The sequence below is a fragment of the Narcine bancroftii genome, chromosome 5, assembly GCF_036971445.1.
Source record: "Narcine bancroftii isolate sNarBan1 chromosome 5, sNarBan1.hap1, whole genome shotgun sequence".
Lineage (NCBI taxonomy): Eukaryota > Metazoa > Chordata > Chondrichthyes > Torpediniformes > Narcinidae > Narcine > Narcine bancroftii.
This window is the reverse complement of record NC_091473.1, coordinates 3,850,448-3,868,585: the sequence shown is the minus strand read 5'-3', so window position 1 is coordinate 3,868,585 and position 18,138 is coordinate 3,850,448. Positions and strand designations below refer to the sequence as shown.

General features: G+C 47.1%; 1 protein-coding gene across 1 annotated transcript in view; it reads right to left on the bottom strand.

Moving 5' to 3' along the window:
• Positions 1–12,953, bottom strand: part of camkva (CaM kinase-like vesicle-associated a) — a 174,971-nt gene extending 162,018 nt beyond the window's left edge. The window contains exon 1 of the mRNA XM_069936246.1: positions 12,696–12,953. The gene's annotated coding sequence lies outside the window, so the exon portion shown is untranslated. The remainder of the gene's footprint in view (positions 1–12,695) is intronic.
• Between the last annotated feature and the right edge of the window lie 5,185 nt (positions 12,954–18,138).

The window sequence follows — 18,138 nt, the reverse complement described above, 5'->3', positions numbered from 1 at the left end:
GGATTCTGACCAAGTGCTGGTAAACACTTTGAATTTTGATAGGTAAAAAACACAATGCTGGAGAAACTCAGCAGGCCAAACAGCTAAGATAACGATCCATAATCAATGTTTCAGGCTTGAGCCCTTCATCAAGTTATGAGAAAAATGTAGACAGGCGCCCGAACAAAATGGTGGATGTGGGGGAAGGGGCAGGGGGAGGAGCACCATCCCACAGGCAGGAAGTAATAGTGGATAAGGGACGGCGGGAACAGCAGCAAGAAGGGGGAGAGGGGGATGGTTCCGTGACTGGAGAGGGAAGGGGGTGGAGAGCTGGAGGAAAGAAGACAGAGGGATGGGGCAAAGCGTTAGTTCTGTATTTTTACCTTTGCTACATAAAGGACACTGTTTGACCTGCTGAGTTTCTCCAGCACTGTGATTTTACTTCAACCACTGTGTCTACAGATTTCCGTATTTTACTTCTGAGTATCAACAGGTGACTGATGGTGTGCATGGAGAGGGTGGCCAAAGGGATTATATCTGTGCTGCCCAACTTTGAAAGAGTTCTATTGAGTCTCTACACACTGCTTTAGCTTGAACCTTCGGAAAGCAATCTCCTGAGTCAAATTGAGTTTCCGGACAAAAATGGAAACAATGAAGGGCAGCCAACAGTTGTTGGTAAGGTCTAAATGACATGACCAAATTCAGTGCAGTAGGCGACTACAAATCCTCAGATGAACTCGATACCTTCTATGCCTGATTTGACCATAGGAATAAAGATGAGCCACCACTGTGCCCTCCCATGACCTCCTAATGATCCTCTCCTTTTCGTAACCTAGACATGCGGGGTGCTTTCAGAAGAGTGTATCCGGGAAAAGCTTCCGGTCTGGATGGAATACCCAACTGAGTGTGTGCTTGACCAACTTGCCAATGTATTCACGGATATCTTCATCATTTCACTCCAGAAGGGTGTGGCACCCACCTGTTTCAAACAGGCACTGGAGCCCAAGAAGAGCGTAGTAACCTGCCTTAAGGTATTCAAGTTATGAAAGGCATTGATAGTCGGAAACTTCTTTTTCCACAGCAGAAATTTCTAATTTAAAAGAACAAATTCAGCTTCTCAATAATTGTGGCACTCACATCAACAGTGAAGAAGTGTTTTGAAAGGTTGGTGTTGAAACATATCAGCTCCTGTCTGAGCGGTGACATAGATACATTCTAACTCGCCTATCGTAGCAACAGGTCAACAGCCGATGTCATCTCAATGGCTTGTTACAAAGCCCTGGAACACTTGGACAGTGAAGATGCATATATCGACTACAGTTTGGCATTTAACACCAACTGATCAGCAAACTCCTGGACGTGGGCTTCAACACCCCACTGTGTAATTGGATCATGGATTTCCTCACCTCCAGACCACAATCAGTGAGGATTGGTAAGAATATCTCTACAATCTCCATCAGTACTGGAGCACTACAGGCCTGCATTCTTAGCCCCCTGCTCTACTCACTTTACACCTATGACTGTGTGGCTCAGTACGACAGCAACACCATCTACAAGTTTGCTGAGGATACCACTGTATTGGGTTGCATGAAAAGAGATGATGAATCAGCATACAGGAGGGAGATTGAACACTTGGCTGAATCATGCATCAATAACAACCTCACACTCAATGTCACCAAAACAAAGGAACTGATTGATTGCCGACTTCAGGAAGGGAAAACGAGAGGTATAGAATCCAGTAATCATTGGGGGATCAAAGGTAGAGAGGGTGAGGACATTTAAGTTGTTAGGAGTTATTATCTTGGAGCGTCATTCCTGGACCCAACACACAAATGGCATCATGAAGAAAACACGTCAGCACCTCGACTTCCTCAGGAGTTTGCGGAGGTTTGGTATGATACCAGAAACCCTGGCAAATTTCTACAGAAGTGTGGTGGAAAGTGTGCTGACTGGCTGCTTTATGGACTGCTATGGGGACACCAATACCCCTGAACATAAAGCCCTCCAAAAGGTAGTGGACACAGCCCAGGACATCACAGGGAAAACCCTCCCCACTATTGAGAACATCTTTAGGTAATGCTGCTGTCAGAGAGCAATCATCAAGGATCCACACCATCCACCACATGCTCTGTTCTCGCTGCTACAATCAGGAAAGAAGTCTAGATGCCACAAGACTCGCACCACCAGGTTCAGGAACAGCGGCTACCCCTCCATCTTTAGACTCCTCAACGGCAAACTCAATCAGGGACTCATTTAAGGACTCTTACTTGTGCACTTTATTGATTTTTAAAAAATCTGTATTGCACAGTTTGTTTACATTTCTTTATTTGTGTACGTTGAGCCAGTGTTTTTTTTGAACTGCCAATAAATGGTAATTCTGCCTCGCTTGCAGGAAAAAGAATCTCAGGGTTGTATGTGATGTCAGGTAGGTACTCTGACAATAAATCTGAAGTGTTTCAAATGACAGAAAATAATCTTATTACAATCAGATTGCTTGGAGTTGTATCTAAATATGTGAAAGGATACTTTATAAATTATATTGCTTAGTTAGAAATAAAGATGTACGAGACTCCTCAATGTACTTCACTCATTGATCTGTGATTGTTACTGATGAATACAATCCTTTCTGTGATACATTTCCTGACTTTCCATAGTTAGATCAAGTTTACAAAATGTTATTTTACATAAAATTTAGAAAAAAAGAAAAATTAATAATTTATATAACATCCTTCGTCAATTGGGGATGTCTCAAAGCGTGTTACAGGATAGCTAATAAAGTATTTTTTTTAAATTAATTACCCAGTTATCCTTTGAACATAATTCATTTGCTAGATTATTTGAGAAGAGAGTTAAAAATCTTAACCAGTGGCGGGTTTGGGATCAGGACACATAGATTTCCTTCTCGGTGGATTTTACAACAGTTTCTGATGTTTTATTCCAGATTTCATTTCATTATCGGAATCTAATTTCTCCAGCTGCAGTGGTGCGTGTTGAACCCATATTTCTTCAGACTTCTCTAGTTACCTAACCATATCATCAAATTTGCAAATATGTCATTATTGCAATGTAGGAAATACAGCAGGTCACTCCTTCCTCTCCTAGCAGAAAAACGCAGATCTAGGAATACATGTAAGCCAACCCCTCTCAACATTGGAGCACCAGGCTTTGAGGCTCACTTGCAGAAGGTGAACCCAAACTACTGACACACAGTTAAGGTTGCTACCAGTGGGTCTGTGCAAATGCTACTGAAAGGTTTTGCTGTAAGCTCAAGTAATCACTAACCAGGTGGTTCTCAACCTTTTTTTTTTCAACTCACATCCCACTTTAAGTATTCCCTATGCCATAAGTGCTCTGTGATTAGTAAGGGATTCCTTAAGGTGGATGTGAATGGGAAGAAAAGTTTGAAAACCACTGTTTTAATTGTACCTAATTGACATGTTTTGTACACGGTTTCATATCTCCAAAGGAAATGGGCCAATGACAATTTTTCTCAAGCAAAATATTTCAATAACAATTGGGATGAGAGCAGCGATTCTTAACCTTCCCTTCCCGCTCACACCCCACCTTAAGGAATCCTTTACTAATCACAGAGCACTGATGGCATAGGGATTACTTAAAGTGGTATGTGAGTGGTTGAGAACCACTGCGTTCAACATTATGAATAATGTACTTATTGTTGGATGATTATTTGCATTCGGGGAACTGAAGAAAAGTTACTGTCTGACGTCAAAATAGCAGTAGAGTAATTAAGATATCTGCCATCCTCATACACCTCCTTAGCAGTGGCTGGTTTACTGGCAATTGATTGTGTGACAATTTCGTCTGCAGTTATCATTCAAACAAAAAATATTTCTAATCTTATTCCGCTCATTCTCCATTGTAATTTATAGCGTGGAAAACTGAAAGACGAACAATGCTTTTTTTATTATAAATTCTATTCTTGCGAAGAACTCTGACAAAGAGAAACACTCAGAATTCTTTGCAGGAATTTATTTAATGATAGTGTAGACTTGTGCATTGTTCCTCTTTTAATTTAACATGCTATGGAGAAGTAGATATGCCCGTCCTTTTATTAATCTGTTGTGTCAGTAAGGTTCACTTGATGCTCTGTTAAATCTTTGGCTTGGCTTCGTGGACGAAGATTTATGGAGGGGATAAATGTCCACGTCAGCTGCAGGCTCGTTTGTGGCTGACAAGTCCGATGCGGGACAGGCAGACACGGTTGCAGTGGTTGCAGGGGAAAATTGGTGGGTTGGGGTTTGGTGTTGGGTTTTTCCTCCTTTGTCTTTTGTCAGTGAGGCGGGCTCTGCGGTCTTCTTCAAAGGAGGTTGCTGCCCGCCGAACTGTGTGGCGCCAAGATGCACGGTTTGAGGCGATATCAGCCCACTGGTGGTGGTCAATGTGGCAGGCACCAAGAGATTTCTTTAGGCAGTCCTTGTACCTCTTCTTTGGTGCACCTCTGACACGATGGCCAGTGGAGAGCTCGCCATATAACACGATCTTGGGGAGGCGATGGTCCTCCTTTCTGGAGATGTGACCTACCCAGCGCAGTTGGATCTTCAACAGCGTGGATTCGATGCTGTCGGCCTCTGCCATCTCGAGTACTTCGATGTTAGGGATGAAGTCGCTCCAATGAATGTTGAGGATGGAGCGGAGACAACGCTGGTGGAAGCGTTCTAGGAGCCGTAGGTCCTAAGGGTAAAGCCCTTCAAAAGGTAGTGGGTGCAGCCTAGGATGTCACAGGCAAAATCCTCTGCAACATTGAGAATATCTACATTGAACACTGCCATCGGAGAGCAGTAGCAATCATCAAGGATCTACATCACCTAGTGCATGCTCTGTGCTCGCTGCTGCCTTCAGAAAAGAGGTATAGGTGTGACAAGACTCACACCACCAGGTTCAGGAACAGCTGCTACCCCTCCACCATCAGGCTCCTCAACAACAAACTCATTTAAGGACTTTTACATGTGCACTTTATTGATTTTTTAAAATTCTCTCTGTATTGCAGTTTGTTTACATTCGTATCTGTTTACAGCTCTTTGTTTACATGTATACGCTGTGTACAATTTTTTTACACTACCAATAAGTGGTAATTCTGCCTCGCCTGCAGGGAATAAAGAATCTCAGGGTTGTATGTGATGTCATGTATGTACTCTGACAATAAATCTGAAATCAAGTTCCATTTCAGAGCTTACACTGGTGAACTAGTGCAGTACTGGATGAGGGAGTGTTGCAATTTCAGAAGCAAGTTATTCTGACCACACAGTGAATCATTTCTCTTAAGAATAAGATGAAAGTTATTGATCTCTACTTGCAGGAATTGGAGGTTTGTTGGCATTGAGGCTTATATTTCTAGTTAAGCAATATGATCAAAAACAATACATCATTCTCCTTCTCAAATATTATTGGATTCTTCACGGAAATTGTCACAGATTTTGCCAAAAGTACAATCCACCACTAAGTGGTGCATGAAGCAAAATGATGGTGTCCTACATTCCTGAAAAAAAAAACTCTCCAGTCCTCCACTATCTTTATTTTATCCAGGTACAAAACTGATGATGATACCATCCACTAAACAATCAACAAGAAATAGAATCGTGACTTTTAAGCTCTGCATATTGGGGGGCAGGGGGGGACTTTAAATGCTTATCAGTAATGATACAAAAAAAACACAGCAGGGTTCCTGCCACAATTATTTCTGAACAAGAAATTAAGTTGTAAGTCATCATCTCATATAATTTATGTTGAATTCGAACTCTATATTCGTCAATCCATCTCAGCTCTGTTTAATTAACCCACCCAATACTTCCTCTACCCTCTGGTCAGCATTTGACCACAAGAGATGGGGAACACGCAGGGTTTTTGCACGAGGGATGGTCAGCTCAAATGTGCTGCATAAAATGCAACTTAAAAGATTGGTTCTTAAAGTGACTGTTTTCTCCATAAACTGTTTCACATGGGCAGTTAATTCACAGTTGGAAGTTTATCCCATAGCGAGTTCCAGATTCCAACTGGGGAACTTGTTAGAAAGAGCTCAAGCTCTTGGTGGTGGGGAGCACTGACAAAGGTTGGCAACAGTTCTTATGCAATTCAGTCTGTCGCATTGTGTAGAGGTACCGAAGAGAAGAATGCTTCCACCCAAAGAGGAGGAATTCTTGCACTGCCTCCGACATTGTCATCTGTTCCCCAACTCCAAAATTACTCACAATTCCCTATCGACCACCAGCAGTTAACCTTTAAAAGGCTAGAATTTGTGGCTGTCAATTATTATTTACAGCAGAAACATTGTGGAGAACAAGTCTCTCGACAACATTATTCTCAATTAAAATCTTGAGGGTGCTGCGTGAAAGACTTTTTTAAAAAATTCCTCTCAAAACATTTGTTCTTTTCTTTGTGGAAACAAAGCACTGACAGCCACAAAGAAAATAGTCTTAGTCTTGTTCTGCTCAATACCATTTTCCCTTTCCTGCCTCCTTTTTAGAATTAGGCAGCAGGAATTAATCCCTTAGCTGGTAAATAACGGTGAGTACGACTTGCCCCAACCAAGCCAACATTGTTCAAAATGCACTTCACCGGGCTTTTGCAAATCACATTCATTGGAGACCAACAATGCTTTCTGCTTGTCTGCCTGCAAATTAGGCGGTTAACGCTTTGATTACTTTTTTTGTTCGATACAGAAAATTAAAAGCAGAAAGCCACACAGAATTAAGTTTTTGTTTTAAACACACAGAGTGGCGGGTGCCTTGAATGCATTGCTGGGTCTGGTGGCGTGGTCCCAATAGGGACCTTCAAAAGACTCTTAGATACGCATAGATGTGAGAAAAATAGAGGGCTATGGGTGTGAGGTTGGAAAAAATTAGGCCAGCACAACATTGTGGGCTGAAGGGCCTGCACTGGGCTGCAATGTTCAAGAGCATCAAAATCAGGACTCCCAAGCTGGGAAATAGCTACATCTTGCAGGCTGTGAGATCATTCCAAAATATTTATATATTTTTACTTTATATCTTCATGAAATATGTGATATTGCATTGTGCATGTGTTTGCACTCTGGGCTGGGGAAACACTGTTTCATCTGGTTGCACCATGTCCAGTCCCAATGAATAATACACTTGATGCTCTTTGTAATTTTCAGAAATGAGCCAGGTATCACTCCACAAGGGTAATATGCTCGCACAAGACCAAATTAGTAACTTTTCTTTATATATGAATAATTTTCCATTTGTTTAATTAAATGGGCCACCCTGTCTTAGTAGCCCTGACTGCTATATAGGTCATTATAAAATAATTACCTCCTAACCTGTTACCGTTAATAGAAGCCATCCAAATATGTTCGGAACCAGCAATGGGGCATTTTTCAAATTGTGCTTGAGATATTGGACAGGGGTTTTGTTGCCCAATGTAAAAGTAGGTAGATACAAATTGTAATTGTGCAACCAATTCTAGTCAAAATTGCATGGGGTGGGGGGGGGGGGGGGTGTGGAGTTCAATCTCGAAAGATGCCACCGAAGAAAATTAAAAACTTACCAAGCACTGAACATGTACTCAGAATAAGGCATCTTTTAAAAAATGTGAATTAAACCGCAGCATTATTGGGGCTTATTGTGTGATGTGAAATGTTGAGTTTATTGATCTGATTCACACTTCAGCTGACAAACGCATTGACGAAACGATAAGGAACTGCAAATCAAGACCTAAATGCTTCCTATAATCTCAGAGACCGCAACTGAAGAAATCAGGTATGGGCTCACAGTATGAGAAAGTAATTAACGTTTTCCTATGAGTGTAACAGAGGTACACAATCGTTCCCCATCCTCCCTGCCGTGACCGTAGACGGTGACATACTCGACAACATTATTCTGTACCTCCATCATCCAATTAGTTGATCAGGTCTGTGTAATCATTGCAAAACTAATTCAAAATGTAATCCTGGAGGTTTTAAACCTGGCCTCTCTACGTTTAGGCTCGAATTACAGGGAGGTTGGATAGGCTGGGTTTTATTCTTCAGGAGACCGAGGGATGAGCTTATAGGTTTTTAAAATCACCAAGGGTATGGAGAAAGAGAACACTCACAGCCTATTTCCCAAGGCAGGTGATTCTAGGACTAGCTTAAGGTCAGAGGAGAGAAATTTAAGTGGAATCTGAGGGGCATCCTTTTCACACGTCTTTATCTCGAACAAACTGCCAGAGGAAACAGACATAATTTCAAAAGACATTTAGGTTTAGAAGGAAATAGACCAAATGCAGGCAAATGGGGCTAACCCAGAATACAAAGTTGGTCGTCATGGACGAGTTGATTCGAAGGGCCTGTTCTATGCTGCATGGCTCTATCTTCTCGGCTTGGACAATTATCTGCGGGTCCAGAAGACAAGGAATGATATCCTGAGAATAAAAGGCCCTGTATACAATCTTGTATGATGTTTGTTATTCTGCGAGCTCAATGCTCTCAGCTTCCTCTCAATATCCACAAACTACCATTCCCTGATTGCAAGTCATACTTTCATCTCTTACAAATCCTCCAATTGTCAGTCATCAAGGTTGCCCGACAGTTCATCCAGAGGGAGCAAATATTTCCCCAAATTGAATACTGGAACATGCGAAGGCATTGCTTCCAAACTGCTGTCACCTTAATTTACCCTGTCAGTCCTTCACACCAAGCAACAGATCAAGGCTGTTACTTACCTTGTTTCTCTGTCAACACCAAGGCTAACACTCCCACCTTCCTATCCGTGAGTGGATCCCATCTTCACTCAGTCTTTTTTGAAATCTTCACCTACACCTCCAGTTCTTCTGACCCGCAGTCCACGTTTCACCCTGTGGAAATAGGACTCTGCTCCACCTGCATCCCACTCACCCTGCTGCAAGCTCCTTGTTAATAGAGAGCATGATAGCACGGTTCAGGCCCTTCAGCCGCCAATGTCCATGCTGACCAACAAGCAGGGGGGCAGTGCTAATTTTTTAGGTGCCAGAGCTCAACAAAAACAGCGACCAGGAAGTGCTGGAACAGCCCCGAGGAGCCAGGAGTGGTGTTCCAGTGAGGTCCGGCAGCACCACACCCCTGCCTACAAGGCCCATAGGCCTGCATTTAGCCCTTGTCCTTTCCTATCCATGACAATTTCAATCAGTGGTCCTCAATCTTTTTCTTTCCACTCACATCCCACAAGTATTCCCTATGCCATCGGTAAGGGAATTAGTAAGGGATTGCTTAAGGTGGGTGGAAAGAAAAAGTTTGAAAACCACTGTTTTAATCATCCCTAATTGACTCGTTATGTGCACGGTTTCAAATCTCCAAAGGAAATGGGGCCAATTACAATTTTTCTCAAGCAAAATATTTCAGTAACAATTGGGTCTGATGCAGTAATCCTCAAACTTCCCTTCCCACCTTAAGCAATCCCTTACTAATCACAGAGCACTGATGGCATAGGGAAAACTTAAGGTGCTATGTGAGTGGAAAGAAAAAGGTTGAGACCAATTGCATCCTCCGCTACCCCTTCCTCTGGCAGCGTGCACCCACCACCCTCCGATGAAGAAGGTGTCCCTCGGGCACCTTTCAAACCTTTCCCTCCTACCACTAATCGATGTCATTCTGCTTTAGATTACCCCTGCCTGAGAAAAAAAGACTTTATCTATATCCCTGATTCATTTTATAAACCTCTCCCCTTAGCAGACTACTCTCCAGGGAGAAAAGTCCCAGCTTATCCCATTCTCTCCTTATAATTCAAGCCCTCCCTTCCTGTCCTAGTGAACCTATTCCTCAGCCGTCCACATAGCTGGTCATATCCCTAATCTGAGCTGCCTCATCACCCATGCCCCCAGCCTTCAATTGCCCAAACTCACAAAACTTTGGCGTGTCGTTTTGCACCTGCCCTCTCCCAGGCTTTCAGATGGCAGTTGGAAACACAATTCTGCCAAGTGTCTGGGCATTTCCCAACAGGAAAGTTGTTTTGATTGGGTCCGAGCAAAGTCTGAGTGCAGACAACACGTTCCACCCCCACTTCCCACCGATCGCCACGGCGAATATTTACAATGTGGGAAGCTTCACATCAACGAAAGATAAAACAATTTGCGGAAGGCTGGAGAGAAGCGGTCGGTTCATGCGGAGGAGAGGGGGGCGCGGGGTGGAGGAGAGGGGGGCGCGGGGTGGGAGGAGAGAGGGGGGCGCGGGTGGAGGAGAGGGGGGCGCGGGGTGGGAGGAGAGGGGGCTCGGGGTGGGAGGAGAGGGGGCTCGGGGTCGGAGGAGAGGGGCGCGGGGTCGGAGGAGAGGGGGCGCGGGTCGGAGGAGAGGGGGGCGCGGGGTCGGAGGAGAGGGGGGCGCGGGGTCGGAGGAGAGGGGGCGCGGGGTCGGAGGAGAGGGGCTCGGGGTCGGAGGAGAGGGGGGCGCGGGGTCGGAGGAGAGGGGGGCGCGGGGTGGGAGGAGAGGGGGATCGGGGTGGGAGGAGAGGGGGCGCGGGGTGGGAGGAGAGGGGGGATCGGGGTGGGAGGAGAGGGGGGCGCGGGGTGGGAGGAGAGGGGGGCGCGGGGTGGGAGGAGAGGGGGGCGCGGGTGGGAGGAGAGGGGGGCGCGGGGTGGGAGGAGAGGGGGGCGCGGGGTGGGAGGAGAGGGGGGCGCGGGGTGGGAGGAGAGGGGGGCGCGGGGTGGGAGGAGAGGGGGGCGCGGGGTGGGAGGAGAGGGGGGCGCGGGGTGGGAGGAGAGGGGGGCGCGGGGTGGGAGGAGAGGGGGGCGCGGGTGGGAGGAGAGGGGGGCGCGGGGTGGGAGGAGAGGGGGGCGCGGGTGGGAGGAGAGGGGGGCGCGGGGTGGGAGGAGAGGGGGGCGCGGGGTGGGAGGAGAGGGGGGCGCGGGGTCGGAGGAGAGGGGGCTCGGGTGGGAGGAGAGGGGGCGCGGGGTGGGAGGAGAGGGGGGCGCGGGGTGGGAGGAGAGGGGGGCGCGGGGTGGGAGGAGAGGGGGGGCGCGGGGTGGGAGGAGAGGGGGGCGCGGGGTGGGAGGAGAGGGGGCGCGGGGTGGGAGGAGAGAGGGGGCGCGGGGTGGGAGGAGAGAGGGGGCGCGGGGTGGGAGGAGAGGGGGGCGCGGGGTGGGAGGAGAGGGGGGCGCGGGGTGGGAGGAGAGGGGGGCGCGGGGTGGGAGGAGAGGGGGGCGCGGGGTGGGAGGAGAGGGGGGCGCGGGGTGGAGGAGAGGGGGGCGCGGGGTCGGAGGAGAGGGGGCTCGGGGTGGGAGGAGAGGGGGCGCGGGGTGGGAGGAGAGGGGGGCGCGGGGTGGGAGGAGAGGGGGCGCGGGGTGGGAGGAGAGGGGGGCGCGGGGTGGGAGGAGAGGGGGGCGCGGGGTGGGAGGAGAGGGGGGCGCGGGGTGGGAGGAGAGAGGGGGCGCGGGGTGGGAGGAGAGAGGGGGCGCGGGGTGGGAGGAGAGGGGGGCGCGGGGTGGGAGGAGAGGGGGGCGCGGGGTGGGAGGAGAGGGGGCGTGAGTTGGAGGAGAGGGGGGCGCGGGGTTGGAGTGAGGGTGGACGCGTTGAGTTGGGTGGAAGAATCGCCACTTTCCACAGTGTCCGGGTCTTCGGTCAGTATGGGTGGGGGGGGGGGGGAGGGAGAGATGATCGGAGCCCATTGCAGGCCTGTCCGCCCAGCCACGATGACAGCTCAGCCGCATTCCGTGCACAGCGAACGGAATATTTCCCCACCCCAAAAAATCAGCAGTTTCGGAGCAGTGGGTGGAAATTCATCGAGGATGCTGTGGAAAAGGCAGCGCGCGCACACGATTCAAGGGGGATTTCAAAACACAGGTGCAAGTCCCTCCACCAACTTAGGAAATTCGTTTCAATTTCCACCAAAAATGAGAGAGAGAGAGAGAACCCCCGCCCCCCCCCCAAGTTATTTTGCAGTGGATCCGAAGTAAAACCGACTCGGAATGAGCCGAGAATTGGTGGAAGGAACCCTCCACTCGTTATTTCACACCAAGTGCGGGGCTGGGCTCAGACCGGGATGCGCTACCCCTGGGCAATTGACGCTGATTCCAATGCCGGAGTTGGGTATCCAAGGCGCAAAAAGGCTTGGGCTCGCACGGCTGGATACTTCGTCCGGGCAAACACCCCCCCATCCCACCACCACCCCCAAAAAACCCCGAACCCCTCCTCGGTGGAGCCAAGCAAGGAGCGAGGGCACCGCGGACCCCACATCCAGAACTCCGCAGTCTTATGCAACAAGAGGGTCTTAAGGACGCGTGTGAACTGATTGGAGATGGGGGAGACGGTTGGGCTGATGGAGGTGGGGGGAGAGGATTGGGCTTGGGGTGGGGGGTGGTTGGAAGGGTACACATCTCGGCAGGGTTGATTCCAAGCCGGTCCGGGGATGGGGGGGGGGGGGGGGGGAAGGGGAAAAGCTCGGCCACAACACAGGCTGACAAGTTGCACGCCGCTTTTATTTAACCCCCCTCCCCAAGTTCTTCATATCCTCCCCCTCTATAAATTACAACAAACTCCTCGAGCTCCCCAAACCTTGCGCGTCTCTGCACAGTTGAAACGCCCCCCAGGACCGGCGTGTTTCATTTTCTTTTGGTGCGAGAATCAATAAAGCTGGTTTGGTTTCAAGAGCGTGAGCTGGAAACTGCGGTCCACAACATTAAACACACGCTCGCCCCAAACTGATCAAATGGCTTCAAACCAGACCTGACCTGACCTCAACACATTGACCGTCCGTCGGTCCAACAGGCAGCACACGAGGAAAAGTACTCACTTGATGCTGGGTATCGGGGGAGGTGGGCACCTCGTCCCGGTGCGCGGATCCTTGCCACAGGGTCGCTGCGTTCACGATTAAAGGTTCCCAGAGCGGGGTGAGGGGTCTGGCGGCGCGGGAGAGTTGGCGGAGGGCTTGTGGAGAGGCGGCGGGCTCCGAACGGACGGACGGCAGGCGAGACACCCCGGCTCCTGTGTCTGCCGGAGCCACATGGACAGCCCGGAGATGCGGAGTGGGACTGGGGAGAGGTGGCTCTTTCCCGCAAACCAGGAGCAGGGCGGGGAGATGCTGCGCTGAGTGGCGGAGATGGGAGGGGAGGGTCAGTACTGCCGGCACTGGAGGGGAGGGGTGGAGTGGGAGGGGGGAGGGTGGAGGGGTGGAGAGGGGAGATGGAAAGGATAGGGATGGGGCAGGGAGGGAGGGAGAGGGGTGAAGAGAGGGAGGAGTGGGGCACAGGAAAGGAAGGGCTGGAGAGGGTGGGCGCAGGAGAGGGACAGGAGGAGGGTGGGGAGGAGGGGAGATGGGGGTGGGTGGGGAAGAGGGGAGGTAGAGGGTGGGGAGGGGAGGAGGTGGAGAGAGAGGGAGGGGAGGAGGAGGGGAGAGGAGGAGGGTGGGGAGAAGGAGAGTGGGGGAAGAGGAGGAGAGGGAGGGTTTGGGAGGAGAGGGAGGGTTTGGAGGGGAGGGTGGGAGTGAATGGGAGAGATGGAGGGTGACAAGAGAGGGATGAGTGAGGCAGGGAGATTGAAAGTGGGGACGAGTCAAGACTCATAGCACTTGGGTGGGGAGGGGGAGCTGAAAGTGGAGGGGTGAGAGATGGGGTGTTGGCAGGCATCACTGCTGTTAGCAATGGGGAAAGGCCCACCACCCTTGTTTTTGTTTGGTGCCAAGATGGGAATGAACAACTGTTATCTGCAAAAGTTCATCTGTAACCTAGGGATTATAGTTGACCCCTAAACTCTTCTCTGTCATTCAATATTATCATGTTTGACCCACTCCTCAACACTTTTTTTAATCACTAGATTCACGTTTTCCAAAACTAGATCTAACCATCTTTGATTCCTTCAGTGATCTAATGTCCAAAACTCACTGGGTGAGAATCCCAGGGATTCACCACTCTCCTTGAGAAGAAACTCTTACCCATACCAATGTTTAGTTGGCCTTTATTTTGTCATGTGGCCCCTTCCTTTGATACTCTTCCACTAATGGAATCATCTCAACATTTATTTTATTATACTCTCTTAATGTTTCAATTAAACAGCCATCCATTCTGCTGATCTGTTAAAAATGTCATAATCCAAGTTCTTTGGCTGCTTTTGATAGCTCAGCACTCAAGTGTTAATTTATCGCCACTGGTGAAACAACTCCACCACCTGCATTGACATTTGATTCAATGCATGCATAGACAGTTGGAGTGGATATGTCAAAAAGTCATCATTCTTGAACTTCCTTCTGCCCTCCCGTGCTTTGAAATACCTGAGGCAGGTGGGCTCTTTCTTGGAAGCATGTAAGGAGATGTGGAACCCTGCTCTGGTGTAGACCAGGAGTTTTGAGCAAGCATTGTAGACTTGATCTTCAAATTTTCTTTTCCTTAGTTGGCCAGTGACGGCGGAAGTGGATAGAAAGTGAGGGTGAATTCCTTCTTTCAATTCAACCCGACTTGAAAGATAATTCTCCAGAGAAGGAAGTAATTCACATTCTCTTGGATCTCACTCATTTATCTTCAAGGTTAAAACGTCCTGATTGCAAGATAATGCACAATGGATCTTTGTTTTACAGTAGCAGTAAGTGGGTTAAGGCAATGCCGTGAAATAGGAAAACAGACAGTGTTCCCAGCTATAACAGTCCAGAGACTGCTACTTACAGGGTAGTTAATAGTCTGCGAGGTGGGTAAGTATAGGTCAGAACTGATGATAATCCAACTGAAAGAGGAGCAGATTGATTAATTGCAGATTTCTGAATTAGCCAACTTAGGTAATTACAACTCTAATGAGACAGGTGTACCTCAATTTACAAATACTCTCTTTTCGAAGAAACCTGAGTTCACTTTTACAAAAGGATTTATTTTTTTCTTTTTCGATATTTTTATTGAAATTGAGGTTCCACATCGAAAAATACAGAGTGCATAGGAATACATATTAAAAGCCAAAAAAAAAACCATTTCACTTAGAGCATACTAGTTCATCCTAGGTATCCACATTCTCAATTAAATAAATTATGTTACCGTCATTTAAAAAGATCTAAACTCCCTACCAAAAATGAAGCTGTTTGGCAAAGAGAGGAAAAAAGAATTCTTTATCAAAGTGTTACCTTATTAGTCAACATTTCTGCATTCATATCAAATCAAAGATTCTGAAAATATTTCATAATGGTCCCCACAGTGTTTGAAATTTTAAATCGGAAATTGAGCATCTAATCTTCTCTACATTTAAACATCACATGACGTCAAGTAGCCAAGGAGAATGAGTAGGCAGAACAACATCCCTCCATCTGAGCAAACGTTTTGCCTAACCATAAGAGAAATAACCCTAATACATGGAAATCAGATGCCATTAGAGTTATGCCACTCTCTCCAACAATACCAAACAAGCCAGTTAAAGGATTAGGCTTAAAATGAACTCCCATACTTGCTACCTAAGCGACTTATCTCCATCCCCATATGCAATCGAATCTTTTTAAAGAAAAAATATAAAATTTATTCAGATTATGCTGTATTTGACAAACGATAACAAGGATACAAGGCAAGTAAGAGCCTACTTACCTTGATAGTTGGCATCCCGGGATCCACAGGCTTGGTGCAGCCATATTGATTCCTCCACGCAAGCGTGAGTCTTTGGTTGGTGCATGCTCGGTGAGTTCACATATTGAAGATCATTTGGTGTATGCGCGAGAGTTCAGGGCCCTTAACGTGCGCATATGAATCAAGATGGCCGTGCCCAGCCTACTGACCCCTGGACGCCAAGTAACAATGTAAGCATGGACTAGAATGTGGTTGATTGGCAAATTCAGGAAGCTTCAAGTTATTATTAAATCTACAATGAAAAAAAGATTTGATTTAAAAGTTGCTTTAAGACTTTGGTAGTCTATGCGTGCGGGCAAAATTCCAACTTGTGTCCATTTTGAGATATGACTGATCATTCGGTCCAGATTAGGGTCACAAATCGGGGAGTACCTGCACAGATAAAGTTTAATATACTTCATTCCAGCATTTCTCATGTCCAAAACATATGAATTAATGAAGCTTCTTCATTGTTGCATCTATCACAATGAGGAGATACATCGTGTAAAACAAAAGGATTTAAATGGGTTTTTGTTTTTATGAAAATAGTCTTCAATAGTAGCGAACAGGTCTTCGCTTTATGCCATTTCAGCTTATGAAAAGTTTCATAGGAATGCTGTAGTTTTGTAAAACGGGGTATACCTGTCCTTGTACTTGTGGGGGGGTGAGTACAAGGTAAGTATTGCCTAACCAACTAAATTGAGACAAGAAGCACTTCTGAAGACATCTCTCGAAGGTAAGTACGCGACCACAATAGTATTCAAGGCCTCATTACCTCTGTGGGCTGGTTCGCTCATTAAAAGAGATCATCAAAAGCCAAGGTTAAGACAAAGAAATAACTCAAAGGTGAGGTCTGAAGACCACCCAATCGACATGGAGCGTGAAGTCCTCTTGTGAGCTGATCTCCAGGGTGACTGATGTGTGGAGCCACCAATCATGCACCCCTGATTGCATCAAGACCAATAATCAAGATGCAATGCAGTCGATGGAAGGTGATGCAGTGTTCACCAATGGTCCAGCTGAGATGGGAGAAAGATGGGATTAGGCTGTCGATGTGAACCAACTATGTTGGATGAGAATGGAAGGGATAGGAGGGGGTTGCCTCCTGAAAATAGAATTTGGTTCTTTACTGAAATTTGGGTCAACACAAGGGGCCAGGATCAACAGGTGCATGGTCGGACCCTCAGCTGGGATTGGGAGAACTTGAGCTGCCATAAGTTTGATTAAGAGCAATCACTTTCTGTCCTGATGAGCAATGTGTGGTGCGAGCTGGGAGTGCTTCTTCATTGTGTTTGCAATGAGGGTTTGGTATAAAGAGATGCCGTATTCCTTTCACCAATAATTATATAATCTCTTCTACAAAGGTACATTTTTCCCAACCATTTCAAAGCTCACCCTCTTGAGCTTCAATGGATGAGCTGAGGTGACTTAGCCCGTGCCCTTGTAAAAACATCCTATGAGTACCGCAGCTCGATGGCTGAGGATGGAGTGACCTTGGGTTCTGGAGTGGAGGGAGGGCCCAAAGCTTGGCCATTTTCCCATTTATTCTGTAGATTAATTCCATTTCAGGGGTCCAGGACATTTTGGCCTCCACAATTTGGCACTGGACATTTTGGCATTAATGGTTAGTTGGATTTCACTGTGGGATAAGGGGAGAGCAGAGATGTTATTCTGTTATGTTTAATTGAAATTATAATAAATTAATAATTTTATATTTGTTATATTTAATTAAGAATATTATAAATTAAATGCCATGCTCATCACACAATGCAAGCGCCAAAATATCCGGCGCCAAACTACTGATAACAAAATGTCCAATTCCGCCATTCCAGAGGGAGGCTTTTCGGAGACAAGGTGAAGCATGTAGTGGGAAAGACTGAGAAAAGTGTTGGGGCGATTAGACAGACTCCACTTTGTATGCCTCCAATTCTGTCCTTTTTCAGTTGGCTCTCTATGGAATTCTCTCCCAAAACCTTTCTATCTCTCCCGTTCTATCTCTCCCGTTCTATCTCTCCCGTTCTATCTCTCCCTTTCACCTACAACGCTCCTGAAAGCCTATTTCCATCTTCCACAGTGAGTGTCTCCTTTGAGTCACTCCTCATTAGAATACTCACAAAGACTATGTTAAAGGCGCTCTTTTAATGCAATGAAAAATAAAAATTGCTGAAGGAACTAAGCAGGTCACTCAGCACCTGTGGAGGAAAAAGGATAGTTGAGATTTTGGGTCAGTCCCCTGCATCTGGACTGTTTAAATGCAAGTCGTCACACTCCATTACCAAATCCTTATACTTACTGAGACTTGCCCTCTTCTCATCCCTGTCAATGAATGTGCAAAGCATTATGGGAAGGGGGAGTCTGCTGTGGTGTGTAGGCTTCCTGAATTGAAGCAGTCCACAGCTGCAGAGCCTAGAATGATTTGAATGGAACGGGAGTATGAAGCCAGTGATATGGCTTTATCAGAAAGTTACTGAATTGTAAATCATAGAAACTTCAAAGGGCAGAAGTTGCAAAAATATTAGATTGCGGAAGTAAAAAAATATTTAAAACTACATTCAGAACTGCACATAGGCACCCATCTAAAGGACTATATAAATTGAGCAAGAATACTGTGCATTTTGAGTGAGGTTCCGTGCAGGGAACGAGTTACATTGTTTACTCTTCCTTTGT